General features: G+C 38.7%; 1 protein-coding gene and 1 pseudogene across 4 annotated transcripts in view; one reads left to right on the forward strand and one right to left on the reverse strand.

The window, feature by feature from the left end:
• Positions 1 to 17,596, forward strand: part of EML4 (EMAP like 4) — a 165,840-nt gene that overhangs the window by 40,166 nt on the left and 108,078 nt on the right. The window lies entirely within an intron of this gene.
• Positions 15,075 to 15,926, reverse strand: LOC119627224 (small ribosomal subunit protein eS1 pseudogene; annotated as a pseudogene).

Below are 17,596 nucleotides of genomic sequence, written 5' to 3' on the forward strand. Positions count from 1 at the left end.
AGGGTACTCTAACTTTCTTTCAATACCAATCTTTTTTTCCAAGATAATATGTTGTATTTCTTCTTATGTTGATTATCATTTGTGCAGGGCTTTTCAGTTTCTAAAACAGATGTTCCTGATCTGATTTCATCCTCACAGCAGTCTTGTAATGTAGGCATATTCTTCTTTCTATTTTATAGATGAGGAAATGATAATGTAACTAGTAGGTAGTGAAGCTTTGATTGGACCTTTGATTAAAAAGGGATTTCCTCATAAATGTTTTTCAGACTTTAGTCATCTGAGTACTACCTTCATGATTTTCCCAGTCTCTTACAACTATTACTATTTTACTTAATAATTTTATTTAAAATGACTTTTAAAAAACCGATAGACTGGCCAGGCGTGGTGGCTCACGCCTGTAATCCCAGCACTTTGGGAGGCTGTGGCGGGTGGAGCACCTCAGGTCAGGAGTTCAAGACCAACCTGACCAACACGGAGAAACTCCGTCTCTACTAAAAATACAAATTTAGCTGGGCATGGCGGGGAGCACCCATAAGCCCAGCTACTTGGGAGGCTGAGGCAGGAGAATTGCTTGAACCCAGGAGGCGGAGATTGCAGGGAGCCAAGATCATGCCATTGCACTCCAGCCTGGGCAACAAGGGCAGAACTCCATCTCAAAAACAAAAAACAAAAAACCCAGTAGACTTCATTTAGAACAGTTTTACATTTGCAGAAAAATTGATCATACAGAGTTTCCATACACCCCCAAATTCCCTTATTATCAATATCTTGTATTAGTATGGTACGTTATAATTTAAAACCCAATACTGACACATTGTATTAACTAAAATCCATAGTTTATTAAGATTTTCTTAGTTTTTACCTAGTGCCCCTTTTCTTTTCCAGGGTCCCATCCAGTTGTCATGTCTTCTTAGGCTCTTGGCTATGACCATTTTTTCAGGTTTTTCTTGTTTTTGATACCTTGACAGTTTTAAAAACAGTATTGGTATATTGTAGCAGCATTGGTATATCAGATATATTGTAGAATGTCCCTCTTTTGGAATTTGTCTGATGTTTTGGGGAGGAAGACCACAGAGGGAAAGCGCCATCCTCATCACATCATAAGAAATATAGGTGAGCAACATGACATCATTGATGTTGTTGACCTTGATCACTTCACTGAGGTACTGTTTGTTAGGTTTCTCCTTTGTAAAGTTACTTTTCCTAACCCCTTTCTGAACTGTACTCTTTGGAAGGAAGTCACTATGCACAACCCACACTTAAGAAGTGGGTGTGGAGTTATGCCTCACTTCCTGAAGACAGTGTATTTACATTTATTTAGAATTCTTCTGTTCTCTTAGATATTTTTTTCAGTCATTTATTTATTTCAGTATGGACTCATGGATATTTTGTTCTTTGAGTTAAGATCCAATACTATTTTATTTATTTTGTTATTCAGATTTTTCCAACTTTGGCCATAGGTTGGCTCCCGTGTTCCTTTGACATACTCCCACCTTTTTAAAAATAAAAACTTTTTTGAGAACTTCCTTACTTTCTGGCACTATAGAATAATTTAGTTTTTAGACATTTATTTTAAGATTAAATTTTATACACCACTCAGTAGATAGAAAATCATTTTATGGAAAATATTTGTTTATCTTAAAAGTTGGTTATGTTTAAATATTAGCAAAATGTTAGAGAGGTATTAGAAACTAAGACTTTCTTCTCAAAGTAATCAGAAGGTCCATGTGATCTTCTGTCTCTTATACACTCACTGGAGCATCCTGTCTTCTTTGCAACTATAACTCTTTTTAGTATTTGCTTTAACATTGATTGAAATACCTTATAATGTGGTTGGTGTACCTACCACAGTAGATAGTGTGGGACATATAAAAGTGTGAAATACGCCGGGCGCGGTGGCTCAAGCCTGTAATCCCAGCACTTTGGGAGGCCGAGACGGGCGGATCACGAGGTCAGGAGATCGAGACCATCCTGGCTAACACAGTGAAACCCCGTCTCTACTAAAAAATACAAAAAACTAGCCGGGCGAGGTGGCGGGGCGCCTGTAGCCCCAGCTACTCGGGAGGCTGAGGCAGGAGAATGGCGCAAACCCGGGAGGCGGAGCTTGCAGTGAGCTGAGATCCGGCCACTGCACTCCAGCCTGGGCGACAGCGCGAGACTCCCTCTCAAAAAAAAAAAAAAAAAGAAGAAATACGGTCTCCTGTCCTGAAGGGGCATACAGTTGGATTTTGTCAAGTCTGTAAGCATGGTTGAAAAAAAATCATATACTCCTGCGTGTTAAGTACAAAATGGTATGAGTGTGAGGCTTATATGAGTTTAGGAAAGGAAGGATTCTGTGTTGAATAGAATAAAAGGAAGAACTTCTTAGAGGTTAAACCCATAGTAGATCCTGAAGGTAGGATATTGGGTAGGGGGTGAAGTCATTTCTGATCAGAGAGTGAATGAACATTATCTACAGAACAATGAATGAGGAGATTGGCTTGGGTGGAATCTTGTGTTGCTATAAACTGAAGTAGTCGGAAATTTCTGAACCCGTGGATTAGTCCCCTCTGTAGTTAACAAGTGTGATATGCCTAAAGTGGTCAGTTCTAATTATGAAAGGACTTGGATGTTTTAAACTTGCAAATAAAATGTTGTTAGAGAGGTTGAAAACTTTATCCTTCCAGGAAGGTTACGCACTTTCTTATTGAAACTGTGACATTTAAGTTGGGTAACTTTGTTCCTGTTACTGCATAGTGTGTTGCCAGTGTTTTAAGTAGGGTAAGATTTACCCTTTTGTCTTGGTGGGTAATGTAAACTTAGCCTGGCATTGGCAAACGTAGTATTTTCTTCACAGACACAAAATAACCCACTTTCTTTTTTTAAAAATTTATTTTTATTTTTATTTTTTGAGACAGAGTTTCACTCTGTCGCCTAGGCTTGAGTGCAGTGGCATAATTTCGGCCCACCGCAACCTCTGTCTCCTGGGTTCAAATGATTCTCATGCCTCAGCCTCCCAAGTAGCTGGGACTACAAGTTCGTGCCACCATGCCCGGATAATTTTTATATTTTTAGTAGAGACGGGGTTTTGCCATGTTGACCAGGCTGGTCTCGAACTCCTGACCTCAGGTGATCCGCCTGCCTAAGCCCTCTAAAGTGCTGGGATTACAGGTGTGAGCCACTGTGCCTGATCCCCACTTTCAAATTGTATGTAAATATATATAATAGCTTTCTTTAAGCCTTGTGGTACTCAACTGTTTTGTAGACTTTCTGATCATCTGTTAAGATAAAAATGTTTTTGTTGTTGGTTTTTTATTTCTTTTTTTTTTTGAGACGGAGTCTCCCTCTGTTGCCCAGGCTGGAGTGCAGCGGCCGGATCTCAGCTCACTGTAAGCTCCGCCTCCCGGGTTTACGCCATTCTCCTGCCTCAGCCTTTCGAGTAGCTGGGACTACAGGCGCCCACCACCTCGCCCGGCTAGTTTTTTGTATTTTTTTTAGTAGAGACGGGGTTTCACCGTGTTAGCCAGGATGGTCTTGATCTCCTGACCTCGTGATCCGCCCGTCTCAGCCTCCCAAAGTGCTGGGATTACAGGCTTGAGCCACTTCGCCCGGCCGGTTTTTTATTTCTTAATGAAAAATTTCTAATTTACTTTGTATTTTACTTTCAAAGTAATGCATGCTATTTGACATTTGAACTAGTGTATATTTAATATCACCTTTAATGAATTAAATATTATACTCCCATATTTTAATAGCTATTAAAATTTTTTACTTAATTCCTTCAATGTTTTAAAGAGAAGGATGGGAAATATATTAAAAGCAAACTTTGCAGATTTTTTTTTTTTTTTTAGCAATGCATGTTTCATTGCATGAAATAGAATATTTTGTTAATGTTTGAGACCATTTAAAAAACTTTCCCTTCCTCAGCTAGTCACTGCTAAAATTCTTTAATTTCTTTTAATTTAGATCTCTTTTCTATCCAATTAACAGATAAAATGGCGTGACACCCACAGATACACCTACTTACTTACTGTTTGTCCACTTTATTCACTGCTACAGTAAGGCAGATAGTCCCCTTCATGCTTTTCTGTATCTTTATCACATTTTCCAGTGTTTTCTCCCAGGGCACCACAGTACCTTTTATTGTACAGGGCATGAGAATAGAGAAGTATACCTGTGGATATTTTAAAAGTAACTACTAGAGAAAGAGGAATTGGCAGTATTGTGTAGTGATAAAGCACTTGACTAACAGTCTGAAAGCCTGTATTCCAGTCCTGGCTCTGCCCTGTATTATGTAATCTTGGAAGTCAGTTTTTGCATTCTCATTTGGGTTATGTGATCTCTAAGACACTTTCAAAATTGTATCATTTGTGCCATGGTTCTGCAAACAAATGAGCATATTAGTGTAACATAGTATCCATAATGAAATATTGGAGTACCTCTGCTTCAGTTGTAAAAATGTTATAATCTTACAGCTTTGCCCCCACTTTTTAAAAATGTAAACTTTTAATTGAAGTCTAACATAACTTGCAGAAAAAGTACACTCATGATAACATAAAACACAAATCACAAAACATTACCAGAATCCCGGAAGCTCCTTAGTGATGCCTTCTGTTCACTACTATTCCCCCTCCCACATCTGAGGGTGACCACTCTCTTGACTTCCAACATCATAAGTTGGTTTTGGCTGTTTTTGGAATCACACAATATGGCTTCTTGTGTGACTTCTGCTCAGCATTATGTTTGTATGATTTGTTTAGTTCTAGTTCATTTCCATAGCTGTGGGGAGCTTTATGGATATATCATAGTCCATTTACCAGTCTCCTGTTGGACTAACCATAAAGAAAAGAAGTAGTTTAAAAATATTTAGGGATTGAATCTTTCCATTGCATACTTTTATGTACTGTTTAAGCATTCAGATCGCAGATGTGTGCTTCAACTTTGTTAGCCTATTGTCTCCCTTTTTCTTTTTCCCAGCAGCCGTATAAATCTTGCCTTGCTTCCTTGACTAGAAAACAGGAATAATTTTCTAATAGTTTTAATAGCATGGAAAAAATAGGGGCAATAATTTAATATTTTAAATTTTTAGGTCTAGGAAAGATACAAGAACAGTTTATATTTTACAACTGGCTAGAAAGTACTTTTGCGTTTTCTTAAAACTGGTGTAAAATTAAGGATATTGATTGTTATTTAGATACATCAATTTAAGTTTCTTTTATGCAATTATAATTTTTAGCTGAATGTGTAGGATTTTAAAATTCATTCCGTCAGCAGTTACCGAGTACCTGTTATGTGTGTAGTCAGAGAACTTTGTCTTTTGTGTATATCAAATATTATGGTAAATGGTGGGTAACACCTGTGTTTTGTGATCCCCCAATTTTTCCTAACAAGTCAATGAAAACTAAAATGTAGAAGCTTAAAGCATTTTGCTGTTTTAAATTCAGTAATTTCTCTGTTAACTCTTTATTAAGACAGCCACTTGGGCGGGAGTCTCAGATCAGTGACAAAATGTCAGGTAGTAGATTCAGTATGAACTTAAATAGAAAAAAATTATATCTAATACATTTACTCATATAAATATCATACAAAGTATAAAAAATTAATGGTTTAAAAAAATGGACTGTTACTTGATGCTTACCTGAGTTTTTATTGTAATGGGTTTGTATATTTGAATAGGCTAGGCAGTTATTCCTAACCATATAGCTTTTTCCTTTACCTTATTTTCCTCACCTACTTAGCCTGGAGTTTACAGCGTTTTGTTTTGTTTTGTTTTTGTTTTTGTTTTTTCCATTTTTTAATTCATTGAAAATGAGTGATTGCTAAAAATGAAGGATTTGGGCTAAATATTTAGTGATTAATATACCCTTACTGATGTATTCTGGTTAAAAAAACAAACACCTAAAACTTAGTGGCTTAAAACAGCAATTTTGTTGTTATATCCAACATTATTGTGGGTCAGGAATTTGAGCAGGGTTTGGCTGGGCAATTCTTCTTTTCCACTAAGGTATGCAGCTGGAGGGTCGTACCTTTTGCATGTGTAGTATTGGCCAGGATGGCTGTGAGGCTAGGCTTAGCTGGGACCGTCAAACCGAGTGTCTGTGGCCTCTGGTATGGTGGCTCAGAGTAGTTGGACTTCTTAAAGGGCAGCTCAGTTCTGGAGAAGGTATTCCAGGAAAACAGAGTCTTAGATTCTGCAAGACTTATTCATATCTAGTCTTGGAAGTTACACAACTTCTGTTGGTAAAAAAGCAAGTCACGAGGCCAGCCTAGATTCCAAGGAGGAACTGACTACCGGTAGGCATGTGTCTTTGGGGTTCATCTTTCGAGACTAGCTATACTACAAGATCTGTAACTCTGCATAGTAGATATAAAACTTTTTTTGAGACAGGGCCTCTTTGTGTCACCCAGGTTGGAATGCAGTGGTATGATTATGGCTCACTGCAGCTTCAACCTCTTAGGCTCAAGTGATCCTCCCACTGCAGCCCCTAAGTAGCTGGGACTACTGATGCATACCACCACACCTGGCTAACTTTTATATTTTTTATAGAGGTGAGGTTTTGCCATATTGCCCAGTCTGGTCTTGAACTCCTGGGATCAAGTGATCTGCCTGCCTCAGCCTCCCAAAGTGCTGGGATTGCAGGCATGCGGCACCATGCCAGCCATAAAACCATTTTTTAACGGAATGGTATTCAAATCTTACAATCCAAGCTGATTTTCATAAAATCTAACTACCTTAATATTTTTATGTTCTGTAAAAGCTTCCAGGGTACTCTGCAAATTTATTTCATTTTCTCTTGAAGTGTGTCAGCCTCAGACTAGATTTTTTTTCTGTTTTATTATAAAAAATGTTTAAGAAGTAAAAAAAAAAAAAAGAATTTTGCAGTGAATACCTGAATATCTACCTCTGAGATTTTGTAACATTTTGCTATACTTTGGTTACTATATATCTATCTATTATCAACCTGTTTTCTGGTGAATTTAAAAGTAGGTTGCAGGTACTCAGATACAGATTTAAATTACTTTTTCTTCCAATCCAAACCTTAGAGGATAGTCAGAAAATACAAAGAATCTTTATTGCTATACCTTCTCCCTTTGAAAACTTTTTGTTTAGAACTTTTAAATCTGCCTTATTCATCGCATACCCAGCCATTCTTTGATTTAGTTTTCCACAACTCTTACTCCTGATCGTGTCACTAGGATCTTTGGAAGAAAAGGAGAAACTCATTTCTCTTTTTTTTTCTATTTTTTGAGATGGAGTCTAGGTCTGTTACCCAGAGTAGAGTACAGTGGCACGATCTCAGCTCACTGCAACCTACACCTTCTGGGTTCAAGCAATTCTCCTGTCTCAGCCTCCTGAGTAACTAAGACTGCAGGCACCCAACACCATGCCTGGCTAATTTTGGTATTTTTATTAGAGACTGGGTTTCACCATATTGGTCAGGCTGGTCTTGAACTCCTGACCTCAGGTGATCTGCCTGCCTCGGCCTTCCAAAGTGCTGGGATTACCACACCCGGCCCCCCCCCCCCCTTTTTTTTTTTTTTTTTTTTTGAGATGGAGTCTTGCTCTGTCACCCAGGCTGGAGTGCAGTGGTGCGATCTTGGCTCACTGCAGCCTCTACTGCCAGGGTTCAAGCGATTCTCCTGCCTCAGTCTCCTGAGTAGCTGGGATTACAGGCGCATGCCACCACACCCGGCTAATTTTTGTGTTTTTAGTAGAGTCAGGGTTTCAGCATCTTGGCCGGGCTGGTCTTGAACTCCTGATGTTGTGATCCACCCATCTTGGCCTCCCAAAGTGCTGGGATTACAGGCATGAGCCACCAGGCCTGGCCCGTTTTCTTTTTTAATTATAAAAACAATCATCCACAATCCTAGTATGAGTACAGCTACTCTCATTAATATGTTACCTGTTCTTTTTTCATTTTATATCTCTGCATTTATTGCTAGTAATTAAAACATTTTGAATGTGTGACATTTTAAACATTATTATAGCCAAACAATGAGTGCTCGATATTTCACTGAATGGCTGGACTGCTATTTTTAACCATGCCAGAACAATTGAGTTGCTTTCCAATGGAGGAAAGCTATTGAACCAAATTAAATACTGCTTATTGTCTAAAATTGGTTATATCCGAAGTTTATCCCACCCCTCTGACTCACACCCTTAAGAGTTTAAAGTGATAAAATGGCGGAGAAACAAAGTAGTTGGAAGGAATAAAGATCTTCTTGTGTCCCGACCCGCGGGATCGTCAATGTAGGCCCTAGAAGAGGGAGTGGGAACTCGGGGGAACAAGAGACACGAGAAATGGAGACAAGACAGTATCCTGATCAAGTCTCATTTATTGGTGGCAGTGTAATGCCTTATATAGACTGGCGGGGTGGAGGTTGGGCCAAGGCGATGATGGTGGCCCTGCAGTGGGTGTGGCCAGGTAGGTATTGGTTTCTTCGGTCGGACGTCATGTTGCGCCTGCGCCGTCGGTTGGCAATTTTCCCGGGCGCGGGATGGCGCCTGCGCTGTAAGTTGATCATTTTCCCGGGCGGGGGAAAATGGGTGATGAAGAACCCGGAAGAGCGCCATTTTGTACTGGCGTATGAGACAGCAGAACAAGGAAGAAAGTAAATCTAGGGAGGAGGCATAAAGTGGAAATATATAGAGCTCAGGTGTCAGTCGTCAGTTATAATCGCTATGGCCGGGCCACACAGCTCCGGACATTCTTGGTTCCTGGTTGACTTTGAAACTGCATAAGCAACAAACAAGGAAGTTAGAAAAAAAATGTAATTTTCAACTGTAATAAAATATTTTTGTTAAGTAAATTTTCATTTTTTTAACCAATATTCTGACAGTTAATATTCTCATAGTTGGACTAAATAAATGTTTTATTTAAAGTTTACCTGCAGATGTAAGCATATTAGAAACCTTTGGTATCAAGCTCAAGAGCTATGAGATACGTATATTTCCTATGAATTTTATTTGTTTTTGTAGTGGAACTTCTTTTTGAACTCTAGACAAATTGTAATCTTAGGGATACAGTCCTCCTATACTGAACAGGATTATACTTAACCCATCAAGGCAGTTGAGTCTCTAAGTTTTTTTCAGAGAAAGCAATTCTTGATTGTCAAGATTCGTTCTTCCCAGAATTAACCTTTACTGTAAAAAAAAAAAAAATTCTTATATAACCCACATTCTTTATGTTATAGATTCAGTACATTTCTTGTTTGGCCCTCTGTGGAAACAGATGATTACTGTTTTTCATTTGGTAACTTTAGATACTTGAAACCTAATATTTGTCTTTTAGGCTTTGCTATGTTTGAATTATGTTATTTACAGAATGCAGACTTAAACATAGAGTTTTCTCTATGGAATACTGTACCTATGAAAAAGATTCTTTCTGAGGATTCTTAAAATATGCTTCTGGACTACATTTGGTCGTGTTTGTGTGTCCACATATTCATTATCTTAATGAGTAGTTAGGTAATTTGGACTACATTTCTTGATTGCTGGAACTGTAGTTTTTAGAGGATATGTCCAAATATCAGATCTGTCAACCAATATTATAACCAAACTCACTAGCAAAAATGGTCTGAATTTGATCTGCTTTTAAATATGGAGATTTACTTTGGGAAAGACATGGGGAATTTGATCTGGGTGCTGATCATCTCACTTTTGGAAAATCCTAAGGATATTGGATTGATCCTGTGATTGATTTATGGGTCTCAGTCAGATCTGGGGTGGTCCTAGAAGATTGTATAGTCTGCAATGAAGTGAGCTGTAGAACAGGGGTTCCCAACCCCTCGGGCCATGGACTGGTAGAAACTGGGTCACACAGCAGGAGGTGAGCAGTAGGCGAGTGAGCAAATCTTCATCTGTATTTGTAGTCACTCCTCATCACTCTCATTACCACCTACGCTTTGTCTCCTGTCAGATCAGTGGCATTAGATTTTCATAGGAACACAAACCCTATTAGGAATTGCACATGCAAGGGATCTCGGTTGCTCACTCCTTATGAGAATCTGATGCCTGATCTGTCACTGTCTTCCATCACTTCAGATGGGACCATCTAGTTGCAGGAAAATGAGCTCAGGGCTCCCACTGATTCTACATTATAGTGAGTCATATAACTTTTTTTTAATGTATTACAATGTAATAATAATATAAAGTGCATAATAAGTGTAATGTGTTTGAATCATCCCAGGCCTGCCCCGCTGCCCCTAGTCTGTGGACACATTGCCTTCCATGAAACCAGTCCCTGGTATCAAAAAGTTGGAGACTGCTGCTCTAGAGTATTCCAGATATTCTGTACTTGAGAATTATTACTTGGATCTCTCATGTATATGGATCTTCCTGAGCCTGTCTGAAGAGAATATAGTAAAGGAGGAAAGGAATATTAAATTTGCCCTATCGTAGTTCAGTGTCAGCCTTTCCTACTCAGTTCCTATCCATACAGCACAATACAATTCCATACTAAAGTACAAGAGTCCTCCTTTAAGTACTGAAGATGCTTTACTTTGACCACAAGAATAGTTGAATTTTGGATTTTAACCAGTAGTATGGTAGTGGCTTCTTTTCAAAATCAGTGAAATTTCTTTCTTTCTTTCTTTTTTAACTTTAAAGAGAGGGGAGTCTTGCTGTGTTGTCCAGCCTAGACTTGAACTTCTGGGCTCAATCTGTCTTCCCATCTCAGCCTTGCAAGGACTACAAACATGTTTGTAGCTAGGACTACAAACATGCACTGCAGCACTTGACTCAGTGAAAACTTTTAATATGATGTATAATGCAGTTAACTAATGCTCGTTACGCATTTACTCCAAAATTTAACTGAAACACATTTGCTTGTTTCATCAATGACATCATTTACACACCAATGACTCTTGGCCATGAAGAACCCACAGTGAACATAGAAAGTTTAGTTGTAGACCTTTGATTAATTGTAGCAGAAACGGCATCAAATGAGAAAGAGCCCCCTTCATAAGGAAATACAGTTGACCCTTGAACAACACCAGTTTGAACTGGGCAGGTCCACTGAAATGTGGATTTTTTCAGCCAAACGTGGATTGAAAAATACAGTATTCCAGGGATGCCAAACCTGTGTATACAGAGGGCTGACTTTTTGTATATGTGGGTTGTGCAGGGCTGACTGTGGGACTTGAGTATGACCGGACCTGGTATATGTAGGAGTCCTGTAACTACCCTCCCGCATATCTGGGGGATGACTGTAGATGTCTTTGAAAAGGTCTACCTTAAAGTTCTGAAGTTCTGTAAATTTTCAGCTTGCTTTAGTTTCTACATTTGATTTTTCTTTTAGATTTTCATAGATTAGATAATGACATTTTGCATTTAGCAAAATTTAAAAAAATCAAAAGGTTTATGTATGTCGTTTTGTTTTGGTTTTGGTGCAGGATCATTGAAAATCCGTTTCTGGCCCCGTGCAGTGGCCCACACCTGTAATCCCAGGATTTTGGGAGGCTGAGGTGGGCAGATTACTTGACATCAGGATTTCAAGACCAGCCTGGTCAACATGGTGAAACCCCATCTCTACTACAAATACAAAAAAATTATTAGCTGGGTGTAAGGGGTGCATGCCTGTAATCCCAGCTACTTGGGAGGCTGAGGCAGGAGAATCACTTGAACCTGGGAGGTGGGGGTTGCAGTGAGCCAAAATCCAGCCTGGATAACAGAGGGAGACTCCATCTAAAAAAAAAAAAAAAAAAAGAAAGAAAGAAAAAGAAAACTTTTTTGCCAGGAATAGCTGCTTTGAAAGTTTCTGTATAGGAAGGGCTTAAGAGGTGGCAATTTGGGTCGGGGAGTATGTCTTGAAGATTTATTTTGATGCTGCACTTTGTTTTCACTCATAGTGTATGTCATAGATCATTCAAAATAGCAAAGTTCTCAAAAAATTGTTTTACTTCTCTATAATACGTGTATAACACATAATTGAAAAAATACCAATTATCCACGTCAAATTCAGGCATACTTTTATTGTGCTTCACACTCTTGCACTTTGCAGATACTGTATTTTTTTTTTTTTTTTTACAAATTGAAGGTTTTTGGCAACCCTGCACTGAGCAAGTGTATTGGCCTTGCTTTTCCAACAGCATGTGTACCCACTTCATCTCTGTCAGGCTTTGGTAATTCTCACAGTATTTCAAACTTTTTCACTGTTATTGTATCTCTTAAGGTGACCTGTGATCCGTTATCTTTGATGTTACTATTGTAATTGTTTTGGAGTGCCATGAGGGACACCCATTTAAGATAACCTACTTAATAAATGTTGTGTGTGTTCAGACTGGCTTGGCTGTTCCTCTGTCTCTCTCCTTCTCCTCAGGCTTCCCTATTCCCTGAGATAACAATATTGAAATGAGGCCAGTTAATAATCCTACAATGGCCTTTAAGTGTTCAAGTGAAAGGAAGAGTGCACGCCTCTCACTTTAAATCAGAAGCTAGAAATGATGAAGCTTAGATGAAGAAGAGATGTCAAAAGCTGAGACAGGCTGAAAGCTAGGCTTCTTTTACCAAACAGCCAGTTGTGAATGTGGAGAAAAAGTTTTTGAAGAGTGCTACTCCAGTGAACATATGAATAAGAAAGTTAAACAGCCTTATTGCTGATACAGAGAATATTTGAGTGTTCTGAATAAACAGTCAGACCAGACACAACATTCCCTTAAGCCAAAGCCTAACCCAGAGCAAGGCTCTAACTCTCTTCATTTCTATGAAAGCTGAGAGAGGTGAGGAAGCTGCAGAAATTTGAAGCTTGCAGAGATTAGTTCATGAGTTTTAAGGAAAGAAGCCATCTCCATACATAAAAGTCCAAGGTGAAGCAGCAGGTTCTCATGTGGAAACTGCAGCAAGTTATCTAGAAGATTTAGCTAAGATCATTGATGAAGATGGCTGCACTAAACAACAGATTATCAGTGTAGACAACACTGTCTTATATTAGAAAAGGATGTTACTTAGGACTTTCATAGCTAGAGAAGAGAAGCCAATGCCTGACTTCAAAGGACAAGCTGACTCTTGTTTAGGGGCTATTGTAGTTGATGACTTTTAAGTTGAAGCCGGTGCTCATTTACCATTCTGAAAATCCTAGGGCCTTAGGATTATTCTACCCCGCACATGTGTATTCTCTAGAAATGGAACAACAAAGCTTAGATGACAGAACATCTGTTTACAGCATGGCTTTTTTTTTGTTTTTTGTTTTTTTTGAAACAGGACCTTGCTCTGTCACCCAGGCTAGAGTGCAGTGGTGCCGTCAAGGCTCACTGCAGCCTCAATGTCCTGAGCCCAAGCAATCCTCCCACCTGAGCCTCCTGAGTGGCTGGGACTACAAGCACACCCAACCATGCCTGGCTAATTTTTGTGGTGTTTTTTTTTTTTTTAAGATGGAGTTTCGCTTTTGTTGCCCAGGCTGTAATGCAGTGGCATGATCTCAGCTCATTGCAGCCTCCATCTCCCGGGTGCAAGGAATTCTCCTGCCTCAGCCTCCCAGGTAGCTGGGATTACAGGTGCCTGCCACCACACCCAGCTAATTTTTGTATTTTTGGTAGAGACGAGGTTTCTTCGTGTTGGCCAGGCCAGTCTCGAACTCCTGACCTCAGGTGAGGCACCCACCTCGGCCTCCCAAAGTGCTGGGATTAAAGGCATGAGCCACCGTGCCTGGCTAATTTTGTATTTTTAGTAGAGACAGGGTTTCGCCATGTTAGCCTAGCCAGGCTGGTCTCAACGTCCTGACTTCGGGTGATCTGCCCCTCTCAGCCTCCCAAAGTGCTGGGATTACAGGTGTGAGCCATCACACCCAGCCTCATTTTTGTATTTTTTTGTAGAGACAGTGTTTCATCACGTTTCCCAGGCTGGTCTCAAACTCCTGGGCTCAAACGATTTGTCTGCCTGGTCCCACAGTGCTGGGATTACAGGTGTGAGCCTCTGCACCTGGCCTAAAGTTGTCTTCTCTCCTTCTTATTCTCTCTCTGTAGCCATGAAGAAGTTGAGTCATGTTAATTAACACACCAGTGATTCTGATTATGGAGAAGATAATTTCTCAGCTCTATTAATAAAAATTACATTTTCATTTGAGAAGAGATAGTTTTTAAATTATTTTATGTATTGTAAAATGAAATGGCGTAGTTGCTTATTTTAACAAATTTTTTGCAAGATAGCCCCTGTTAACGGTTTAATTTGTGTCCTTCCACATCAGGGGTTGACAAACTTTAGCACTTTGTGGCAAAATTCACTGTTTTGTATCCTGGGAGCCAAAAATGGTTTTTGTATTTTTAAATGGTTGGAAAAATCAAAAGAATATTTCATGACACATTAAAGTTATATGAATTCTAATTTCAGTGTCCATAAATACAGCTTTACTGGAACAGAGCCATACACGATTGTATAGTTACTGTCTGTGGTTGCTTTTGTGCTGCCACAGCAGAGTCCAGTAATTGGGACAAAGACCTTTTGTCCTACAAAGCCGAAAATGTTTACTATCTGGTCCTTAACAGAAACAGTTTGCCAACCCCTGTTCTCATGTACACCTGTTTTCTTGTTTGCTTTTTCAGAAACAGTACATAAACTGTACTATGTAAACAATATGCATTATCTTTTGCTTACTGGAAACTAACTTAAAATATATATCCATTGATCATGCATAGCCTTCCACATTGATATATAGAAATAAAACATTTTAAATAGCTGCATAGATTCCATATTTAGATAACATATTTCATTCACTTGATCCCATTGTGATAGGTTTGATTTATAGTTCCCTCTCTCCCTGCTACATACATTGTTGTGTCAAAGCATGTGTATTTTTCATTTTTGTAGTGATTACAGTTTACTGTTCACAACTGAGATTTGTAGCAGTTCACAAATGCACCAGTACAAATGTCCTAACTTCCTAGCCAGTATTTGCTATCATTTTTTTTTTGTTTGCTCACAAGATCAGTAAAAATTATTTTTAATTGCAAGCCCCTGCCAAGTAATGAGGCTAAATCGTTTGCACCTGTAAAGACATGCTTTGAAGTTGCTGAAGTTTAACCATTATCTCAGTGTTTTGTTTGGTTTCTGTTTTTTAAGAGCTCTTTTTTTTTTTTTTCTCCCCCCTCACAAATAGCACTTTTTATTTGACACTAATTGAAGTCTGAACTTTAAACAGATTCTTGGACTGGTGGTTCATATCCATCAGCTCGTTCAACTTTAGCACCTGTCTCGTCCCCAGTGGCTTTTCCAGAACTACTGCCTCCACCATGAAGCTCCATGAGCTTTCCCAATTCAAACTTGCTTCTTCAGCATTTTTACTTTTCTAACGAAGACATCATGGAGAGGATAAATAGATTGGCAAGCCTTTTCTATGTCTTTTCCAATGCTGTCTGGAATCAATTTATTGATCACTTCTTTCAAGTCATTTGTCTGCACCTCTCGGGTTATGATTTCCATCATCTTCTTCCGGATTTGGCGGACTTGTTGGTGCTGAGTAGAAGAGGTCTTCCGTATCTGATTGTTGCGTTTTTTAGTAAAACCAACACAGAACAGACGAAGCAAGTAACCATCGGTAGTCTTGACATCAACATGAGCTTCAATCATTGTCTGCCACTTTTTGACCATGGAACACATTTTGTCACGGGTAAGATCCATGCCATGAAAGTTAGGCAGTTTTTGCCCTGAACATCTTCAGTAATCAGCTTGAATTTTCCAAATGCAACTTCATCATTCTGCAAATCAGCAAGACTCACTTCAAACACACGACCCTTGAGACCATCAGATGCAATTTTGGTTCCTTGGGTCCTGGTGACGAGCGTCTTTCCAATATTTCTTATATTGGACATAGCAGGTGCTTTCACATCATACCAATCTTTCTTAGAAAATAGATCAACCACTTTCTTCTTGGCTCCCTTTTTGCCGCCTTTCATAAGGCGCTTGTTCTTGCCAACCCTGTTTTTTAAGAGCTCTTAAATGTCAGTAGTTACAAATTACAAATTTTGCTATAGCAAGTCATCTTTCTTCTCCTTGCTTACAAGGAAGTAACCATTTTTTAGTCTTTCCCTATGACAAGAGTACAATGTGAGAATTTTTGCTCCTCTTAGCCCAGATCTCTAATGTATATGAGAAACATCCCCATGAAAACACATCTAGATACTGTAAGAATCATCTTTGTTTACAAAGACCATTACATTTTCACTAATCTTTGGACAATTTGAATAAATACGTATCAGAGTCTCTTAAGAAATGCTGGCTCTAGGCTATATTATGAAAAAGTTGAAGTTGACCTTACTACTCCAGAATCTTTTTCCCCCTTCATTTGTGCCCTCATGTAGGTGATTATTCTGGCCTTTTCACATACCTAATAATACCACTATGGGTTCTCCTTCCTGTCATTTATACACTTGGGAAAATTTAAATTCTATTTATACCTTCTGAGGGAATTTACAGTTTAAATTATGAACATTTTGTGGCTTATCGAATGAGGGTTTTTTTGTTGTTTTTGTGACAGCTGTTTTGAGATACAATTCACGTGCTATATGAATCACCCATTTAAAACATACAATTCAGTGGTTTTTAATATATTCAGAGTTGTGCACCATCAATTTTTAGAATATTTTTACCACAATAAGAATAAATCCTGTATCCTTTAGCAGTCACTTCCTATTTCTCCCAGTCCCTGTAGTTTTTAGGCAGCTGCTAATATACTTTCTCTTATAGGTTTGCCTATTCAGGACATTATATAAATTGAATCATACAGTATGTAGTCTTTTGTGACTGGCTTTTTTCACTAAGTATGTTTTCAAGATTTCATCCATGTTGCAGCATGTATCACTGTTTTATTTTTTATTGGAGTAATACTCCGTCATATAGGTATAACCATGTGAACAAATAACTGTTCAGCATTTGATGGACATTTGGGTTATTTTTGCTTTTTGGCTCTTATGAACAGTGCTGCTATAAACAGTCATATGCAAGTTTTTATGTGGGCATCTGTCTTTATTTCTCTTAGGTATATACTTTAGGAGTGGCGTTGCTGGGTTATATGGTGCCTCTGTTTAACCTTTTGAAGAACTGCCAGATTGTTTTCCAAGGTGGTTCTACTGTTTACATTCCCACCAGCAATATATGAGGGTTTCAGTTTCCCCTTATCCTCACCAACACTTTGTCATTTTGATTATAGCCATCCTAATGGTATGAAGTGGCATCTCATTATGATTTTTTTGTTATAAAATACACATAAAATTTATCATTTTAAACATTTTTAACTTTACAGTTCAGTGTTATTAAGCACATTCACATTGTTGTGCAGCCGTCACCAGTATGTTTTCAGAACTTTTTCGTCATATCAGTAACTCCTCATTGACCTCTCCTTTCAGTCCCCAGTAACCTCTGTTCTCTTTTCTGTTTCTATGAATTTGCCTATTCTAGGTACCTGGTATAAGTGGAAACATACAATATTTGTCCTTCTGTGTCTGGTTTATTTTACTTAACATAATGTTTTCAAAACTCATGTTTTAGCATGTGTCAGAGTGTCATTTCTGTTTAAGGCTGAATAATATTCCATTTTATGTTTATCCATTCATGTGTTTGTGGACATTTGGGTGCTTTCTACCCCTTGGCTGTTGTAAATAATGCTGCTATGAACATTGGTGTGTA

The sequence above is a fragment of the Chlorocebus sabaeus genome, chromosome 14 (genome assembly GCF_047675955.1).
Source record: "Chlorocebus sabaeus isolate Y175 chromosome 14, mChlSab1.0.hap1, whole genome shotgun sequence".
Classification (NCBI taxonomy): domain Eukaryota; kingdom Metazoa; phylum Chordata; class Mammalia; order Primates; family Cercopithecidae; genus Chlorocebus; species Chlorocebus sabaeus.